Genomic DNA, 8,301 nt, shown 5'->3' with positions numbered 1-8,301 from the left:
TGAGACAGAGTCTCACTCTGTCACCCAGGCTGGAATGCAATGGCACGATGGCAACCTCCGCCTCCTGGGTTCAAGCGATTCTACTGCCTCAGCCTCCTGAGTAGCTGAGATTACAGGTAGGCACCACCACGCCCAGCTAATCTTGTATTTCTAGTAGAGACGGGGTTTCACGATGTTGGTCAGGCTGGTCTCGAACTCCTGACCTTGTGATCCACCTACCTCGTCCTCCCAAAGTGCTGGGATTACAGGCATGAGCCACTGCGCCCAGCCTAAAATTTTTTAAAGTACTCAAATTTAGAGAATAGGAAGGAAAAGAATATATAAAAGAGACTAAGGACCCATGAAGAAGACTGAAAGAGACCCATTGGAGTAGTGGGAGAACCAGTGTCTTTGTCTGTTTGGGCTGCTACAACAAAATACCATAAGCTGGATAGCTTATAAATAACAGAAATGTATTTCTTACAGCTCTGAAGGTGTAGAAGTCCAAGATCCAAGTGCCGGCAATTTCAGTATCTGGTGGGGCCTCATTCCCCATAGATTGTGATTTCTAGCTGTGTTCTCACACAGTGAAAGGGGCAAACAAAATCCCTCAGGCCTCTTTAATAAAGATACTAATCCCATTTATGAGGTCTCATGATTTAATCACCTCCCAAAGGCTCCACCTCTCAATTCCCTCACCTTGGAGGTTAGGTTTCAACATATGAATTTGGGAGCAGTGGGGATACATTCAGTCCCCAGCAATCAGAGAAGTTTCTGAAAGCCAGAGTAAGCTTCTGGCAGGGTCGGGGGGCGGGGGGCAGGGGGGGAGTGGAATTGTCAACAGAGATAAATGTGATGACAAATTAAGGAGAGAGAAAACATAGCTAAAAGCCACTGAATTTAACAAGTAAGAGATAGTTGGTTGATGGTGGTAGATCCAATTATAGTAGAAGAGCAGAGGGAAAAGCCAAATCACAGTAGGTTGATGAGTGGGTAAAGGGTGAGGAAATACAAGTGTGGACAACTCATTCAAGAAATTGTTTTGTGTAAAGGAGAAAGGACATGGGGAACTAGCCAAAGGGATGTGGGTTTCCTTTTTGCAAAGGAAAAATACTGAACATCTTCCAATGCTAATAGAAGCTTGCCAACAGAGATAGATAGATAGAAAAGAAAGGGATAATTGGTGAAGCAGCTAAAGAAAAGGAAGAGGATGGGATCCAGGCACAAGTGGAAAGGTTTTCTCTTTCCCCAGATTCTTTGCACATGGATTTGAGATCTAAAAAACAGCCTTCTTCTTGGTTAAGAATAACCTTTTCCTTTGCCCACACAAATGACAAGCCAGTTTAAGTAGTGGACCAGTTAGCCAGTTGATTCCCACTACACAAAAAGAAACAATATCAAGGAATTAAACCTATGCTAATTAATTCAGATTTCCATAAGAAACCTCTCAACTAACTGGTGAAGCAAAAATTGGCCCCACCCCTCTACTGAAGTTAACTGCTTCCTGACTTGGAAATAAGCACAATAGTAACAAACCCCTTATAAGCTCATACTATTTTTGGAATATTTTTGTAATTGTGCACACTCATACCCCCCCAGGCCCTAAGGCTAACGCCATCCAGCTGACTTGGGGAGTAGGAGCCAGGGTCAGCAGCTTACTCTCAAAGCCTAAAACTGAATGGTGCACAAGGTAAGGCTGTCTACAACAAGTCATCTAGTTTATCATCAAAATAAAAATATTTTAATGTGCCTAAGGAGTTGCTAGGTTCAGGGGAAAAAAAAACTAAAGTGGGAACAAAAGCTACTTAAAAGTAGAAACCATTCTACCAAAAGACCTTTCAAATATATTTAAACAAGACTTCCTGTCTCTATCCATGGGCAGTTACTTTTCCCCTTAGTGAGTGTGAGTGACTAACGCACTCCAATTACAAGCAATGGAAAAACCGTGAAATGAAAGGCAATTCCAAATAAGTTAAAATATGCTAAGTTTGGTGCATATAATATGTTCCTTATTTTGAACATCCAGAAAAGTATGCAATTTTTATTAAAGAAAAAATCGGTTTTTCCTTTCTCCTGCCAAATAAATGCTGAACAAATATTTAAAGAATATCAGTTTGAAGGAGAACCCTTTCCGTAGCCTGTTTGTGGCGCCCATATGGCGGGCACTGCCCTTGCCAGGTCCTCTCACTGTGCCCAGAGGACACTGAACCTCTTATTCACCACCTCTTGCCTATCCAGCCATATCATTCAATGAGTTCCTCCACGCCTGTGCTAGATACCACAAGACAGACAAACTGAAGCCATGATAATATTAAAATCACAGGAGAGTTGAGTAAGCTTCAAAGTGATGACATCCATGAAACAGCTAACAGTCTGCCTGGCACATACAAATGCTTACTGGAAATATTTTACTTTTTCAATTATATTTCCCAGGTTTCAGAAAAGCTATTGGCACAGCTTTCCCCTGGGAAAGCTGTACTGGCTTTAAGAAGTACTGGCTTTAAGAAGTACTGGCTTCTGGTCATGGTGGCACATGCCTATAATCCCAGCTACTTGGGAGGCTGAGGCAGGAGAATCGCTTGAACCTGGGAGGCAGAGGTTGCAGTGAGCCAAGGTCACACCACTGTACTCCAGCCTGGGTAACAGAGCGAGGCTGTCTCAAAAAAAAAAAAAAAAAAAGAAAAGAAAAAAAAAAGGAAAGTACTGGCTTCCGGGAAAATTCCCTTCATCTATTTTCCAAGGTAAAGGAAATGCACAGACTGGATGAAAAGCAGAGGTGGAAATACTTAGTAGAGATAAAGGGGAAGACTTAGTCTCCAGTTAACTACATTAACATCTCCAGCCTTATTGGGTTTTTTAATTTATTTTATTGTAAAGTACATATATAAGGTGATATGAAAAACAGTTTGACAGTGTTAAAATGTGCACTCTAAATGAAGAGACCCCCAAACAGGCTTTGTGTGAGCAACATGGTTGTTTACTCACCTGGGTGCAGGTGGGCTGAGGCTGAAAAGGGCGTCAGCAAAGGGCGGTGGGATAGGAGTTGGTTTCATAGGTTTGGAGCGGGCAGTGGAAAGTTACATTTTAGGGAAGACTTTTGCAAGCTGGGAGGAGGTTGTAAGTTAACCATGTCTTCACCATAGAAAGCATTGTCAAAGTAACTGCTGAGCTAAAGCCGGCCCAACCGTGTCAGTTACAAAGTCCGATGGCCTTATCAGTTGGAGAGGGAATAAGGAACAACAGAGAATGTCTTAAAATTAAGTAGGCACTGCAGGAGTTGATCATTTCTTTCTCTTTTCATGGTCTTCCAGTTACTTTAGATTTTCTAGGAACTCATCTGGAGTGTCCCTGCAGGTCACAGACGTTAACATGGCATTCATGGGGCCATCAGTCAGCCTAAAAGGCCTTACAGACAGTTACTCTAAAAGTTAAACATGGAGTTGCCATAAGACCCAGCAATTCCACTCCTAGGTATTTACCCAAAAGAAATGAAAACTAGTACTCAAATATATGTACATGTATGTTCATAGCAACACTATTCACAACAGCCAGAAGGTGGAAACAGCCCAAATGTCCATCAACAAATAAACGGAGAAACAAATTGTGGTATAAACATGCAATGAAATATTATTCAGCCATGAAAAACTGATACATGCCACAACATGGATGAACCACAAAATCATTATGCTAAGTGAAAGAACCTAGACAAAAAAGGTCACATATATAATGATTCTATTTAATATGAGGTATTCAGAATAGATAAATGCATAGAAAATGAATGTAGATTGGTAGTTTCTAGATGCTGGGGAAGTGGGGAATGGGAATCAATTTCTTGATGGAAATAGGGTTTTCTTTTGGGGTGACGAGTATGTTGTGAAACTAGATAGATACAGTGGTTACACAGTAATGCCACTGAATAGGTCACTTTTACCTGGTCAGTTTTTAGGAGTTTGGCAATCATGGCGGATGGAAGGCAGGATTAGATTGAAGCTCTGGACAGAGGAGCTTGTGGAAGCTCACATTGTGAATTTTAGCTCCAGATCAACTGTAAGAACAAACCAGCAATCCCAAGAGGACCTGCAGACCCTCTGAAGGAAGCAGACTACTCCTTCAGAACCCAAGAGACACCCCAAATACTGTGAGTGCCCCAACTGCAGAAGTGGGAAAGGGAGACCCTCCTCTTCTGAACACATGCTTCCACTGGAGAAGCTGAAGTTCTGTTTGCAGGAGAAGCTTCTGAATTTACCTGGAGCTGAATCAATTTAGAGAGCCAAGTGAAATATAGGGGTAGAAGAAGCAGCAGAAAGGCCCGGGGAGCTCGCTGAGTCTCCTAGCAGACCCTTCCTGCCTGGCACCACAGGGATCTATTGGAAGGGTGACCAGAGGAGCAGGGGATAAAACTCCACAGGGAGAAGGACATCTCTAGTTTAACTCTGTAACAATTTGAATGGGCAAGAAGCCTCCTGACCAGAAGGAGGGTGCAAATTTGGTGTGTAGACTCCACAGGCGGGGGAAGAATCAAGCCCTTTTCTTTCACAGCTGGAAGGTGGGTAGCCCTGGGCAAGTTTTCAAGCCTGTCTTGTCCTCTGCCTGGAAACAGACTTGGGGCTGTTGTGCGGGGCATGATGGGAGTGAGATGGGCCTTTTGTTTGCATGGGAGCTGGGTGAGGCCTGTGACTGCCATCTTTCCCCTACTTCCCTGACAACTTGCATGAGACAGCAGAGACAGCCATGATTCTCCTAGGTCCATAACTCCAGTGACCTGGGAATCTCACCCCATCTCCCACAGCAGCCACAGCAAGACCCACCCAAGGAGAGTCTGAGCTGAGATATACCTAGCCCCACTCCCACTTGATGGTCCTTCCCTATCCACCCTAGTAGTGGAAGACAAAGGGCATATAATCTTGGGAGTTCTAGGGCCCTGCCCACCACTGGTCCCTCTCTATATTACTACAGCTGATGCTTTCTTGAAAGCGCCACCTCCTGACAGGAGGTCAACCAGCACAAAAATAGAGCATTAAACCAACAAAGCTAAGAACCCTCATGGAGTCTATTGCACCCCACTGCCATCACCTCCACTGGAACAGGCACCAGTATCAACGGCTGAGAGACCTATAGACAGTTCAGGTTCACATCACAGGACTTTGTACAGACAACCCCTGGCACCAGCCTGGAACCAGGTAGACTCGCTGGGTGGCCAGACCCAGAAGAGAGACAACAATCACTGCAGTTTGGCTCACAGGAAGCCACATTCATAGGAAAAGTGGGAGACTACTACATCAAGGGAACACCACATGAGACAAAACAATCTGAACAACAGCCTTCAGCCCTAGATACTTCCTCTGACAGAGCCTACGCAAATGAGAAGGAACCAGAAAACCTACCCTGGTAATATGACACAACAAGGCTCTTCAACGCCCCCAAGAAAATCACACTAGTTCACCAGCAATGGACCCAAACCAAGAAGAAATCCCTGATTTACCTGAAAAAGAATTCAGGAGGTTAGTTATTAAGCTAATCAGGGAGGGACCACAGAAAGACAAAGTCCAATGCAAGGACATCCAAAATATGATACAACAAGTAAAGTTAGAAACATTCAAGGAACTAGATAGCTTAAAGAAAAAACAATCAAAAATTCAGGAAACTTTAGATACAATTTTAGAAATGTAAAATGCTCTGGAAAGTCTCAGCAATAGAATTGAATAAGTAAAAGAAACCCAACAAAGACAAAGAAAAAAGAATAAGGATATATGAAGAAAGTCTCCAAGAAGTCTGGGATTATGTCAAATGACCAAATTTAAGACTAATCAGTGTTCCTGAGGAAGAAGAGAATTGTAAAAGCTTAGAAAACATATTCAGGGGAATAATCAAGGAAAACTTCCCCAGCCTAGCTAAAGACCTAGACATCCATCTACAAGAAGCACAAAGAACACCTGGAAAATTCATCACAAAAAGATCTTCTCCTAGGCACACTGTCATCAGGTTATCCAAAGTTAAGACAAAGGAAAGAATCTTAAGAGCCGAGAGACAGAAGCACCAGGTAACCTATAACAGAAAACCTATCAGATTAACAGATTTCTCAGCAGAAACCCTACAAGCTAGAAGGTATTGGGGCCCTGTCTTCAGCCTCCTCAAACAAAACAATTATCAGCCAGCAATTTTGTATCCAGTGAAACTAAGCGTCATATATGAAGGAAAGATACAGTCATTTTCAGACAAACAAATGCTGACAGAATTCACCATTACCAAGCCACCACTACAAGAATTGCTAAAAAAGAGCTCTAAATCTTGAAACAAATCCTGGAAACACATCAAAGGAGAACTTCCTTAAAGCATAAATCACACAGGACCTATAAAACAAAAAATACATTTTAAAAAGAAAAAAAAAAGTATACGGGAAACAAAAAGCATGATGAAAGTAACAGTACCTCACATTTCAATACTAACATGGAATGTAAATGGCCTAAATGCTCCACTTAAAAGATACAGAACCAGAATGGATAAGAACTCACCAACCAACTATCTGCTGTTTTCAAGAGACTCAACCTAACACATAAGAACTAACATAAACTTAAAAAGTAAGGGGGTGGGAAAAGGCATTTCATGCAAATGAACACCAAAAGCAAGCAGGGGTAGCTATTATTATATCAGACAAAACAAATTTTAAAGCAACAGCAGTTAAAAAAGACAAAGAGGGACATTATATAATGGTAACAGTTCTTGTCCAACAGGAAAATATCACAATCCTAAACATATACACACCTCACACTGGAGCTCCCAAATTTATAAAACAATTACTAATAGACCTAAGAAATGAGATAGATGACAACACAATAATAGTGGATGACTTCAGTACTTCACTAACAGCACTAGGCAGGTCATCAAGACAGAAAGTCAACAAGGAAACAATAGATTTAAACTACACCTTGAAACAAATGGACTTAACAGATACATACAGAACATTTTATCCAACAAACACAGAATACACATTCTCTTCAACAGTGCAAGGAACTTTCTGCAAGATAGAGCATATAATAGGCCATAAAACGAGCCTCAATAAATTTAAGAAAATTGAAATTATATCAAGCATTCTCTCAGACCACAGTGGAATGAAACTGGAAATCAACTCCAAAAGGAAACTTCAGAACCATACAAAGAAATGAAAATTAACTAAGCTGCTCCTGAATGAGCATTGGGTCAAAAACAAAATCAAGATGGAAATTTAAAAATTCTTTGAACTGAGAGAATAATGACACAACCTATCAAAACCTCGGGGATCCAGCAAAGGCAGTGCTAAGAGAAAACTTCATAGCCCTAAGTGCCTACATCAAAAAGACTGAAAGAGCACAAACTGACGTTCTAAGTTCACAGCTAAAGGAACTAGAGAAACAAGAATAAACCAAACCCAAACCCAGCAGAAGAAAGGACATTACCAAGATCAGGGCAGAGCTAAATGAAATTGGGAAACGTTTTCAATTTGCAATAATCACGCCTTGGATAAACCTCATTGGCTACGATACTGCCACTGCACAAAGCTTAACTAAATGAAATTGAAACAAAAAAAAAAAATACAAAAGATAAATGAAACAAAAATCTGTTTCTTTGAAAAGATAAATAAAATTGATAGACTATTAACAAGATTAACCAAGAAGAGAAGAGAGAAAACCCAAATAACCTCACTAAGAAATGAAACAGGAGACATTACAACTGACACCACTGAAATTCAAAAGATCATTCAAGGATACTATGAACACCTTTATGCACATAAATTAGAAAACCTAGAAGAGGTGGATAAATTCCTGGAAAAATTCAACCCTCCTAGCTTAAATCAGGAAGAATCAGGTACCCTGAACAGATCGATAACAAGTAGCAAGGTTGAAATGGTAATTTTAAAATTACCAACAACAAAAAAAAGTACAGGACCAGACATATTCACAGCAGAATTGTACCAGACATTCAAAGAAGAAGTGGTACCAATCCCTTTGACACTATTCCACAAGATAGAGAAAGAAGGAACTCTCCCTAATTCATTTTATAAAGCCAGCATCACCATAATACCAAAACCAGGAAAGGACATAACCAAAAACGAAAACTACAGACCAATATCCTTGATGAACATGGACACTAAAATCCTTAACAAATTATTAGCTAACAGAATTCAACAACGTATCAAAAAGATAATCCAGCATGATCAAGTGGGTTTCATACCAGGAATGCAGAGATGGTTTAACATACACAAGTCAATAAATGTGATACACCACATAAACAAAATTAAAAACAAAAATCACACGATCAACTTAATAGATGTAGAAAAAGCATTTG

General features: G+C 40.8%; 1 pseudogene; it reads right to left on the bottom strand.

Annotated features, from left to right (window-relative positions):
* Positions 1-7,337: 7,337 nt before the first annotated feature.
* On the bottom strand, positions 7,338-7,516 carry LOC119469886 (annotated as a pseudogene).
* Between the last annotated feature and the right edge of the window lie 785 nt (positions 7,517-8,301).

The sequence above is a fragment of the Cebus imitator genome, unplaced genomic scaffold, assembly GCF_001604975.1.
Source record: "Cebus imitator isolate Cc_AM_T3 unplaced genomic scaffold, Cebus_imitator-1.0 Scaffold955, whole genome shotgun sequence".
In the NCBI taxonomy this organism is placed as follows: domain Eukaryota; kingdom Metazoa; phylum Chordata; class Mammalia; order Primates; family Cebidae; genus Cebus; species Cebus imitator.
The sequence above is the reverse complement of the archived record's forward strand: the minus strand, read 5'-3'. Positions and strand labels throughout refer to the sequence as shown.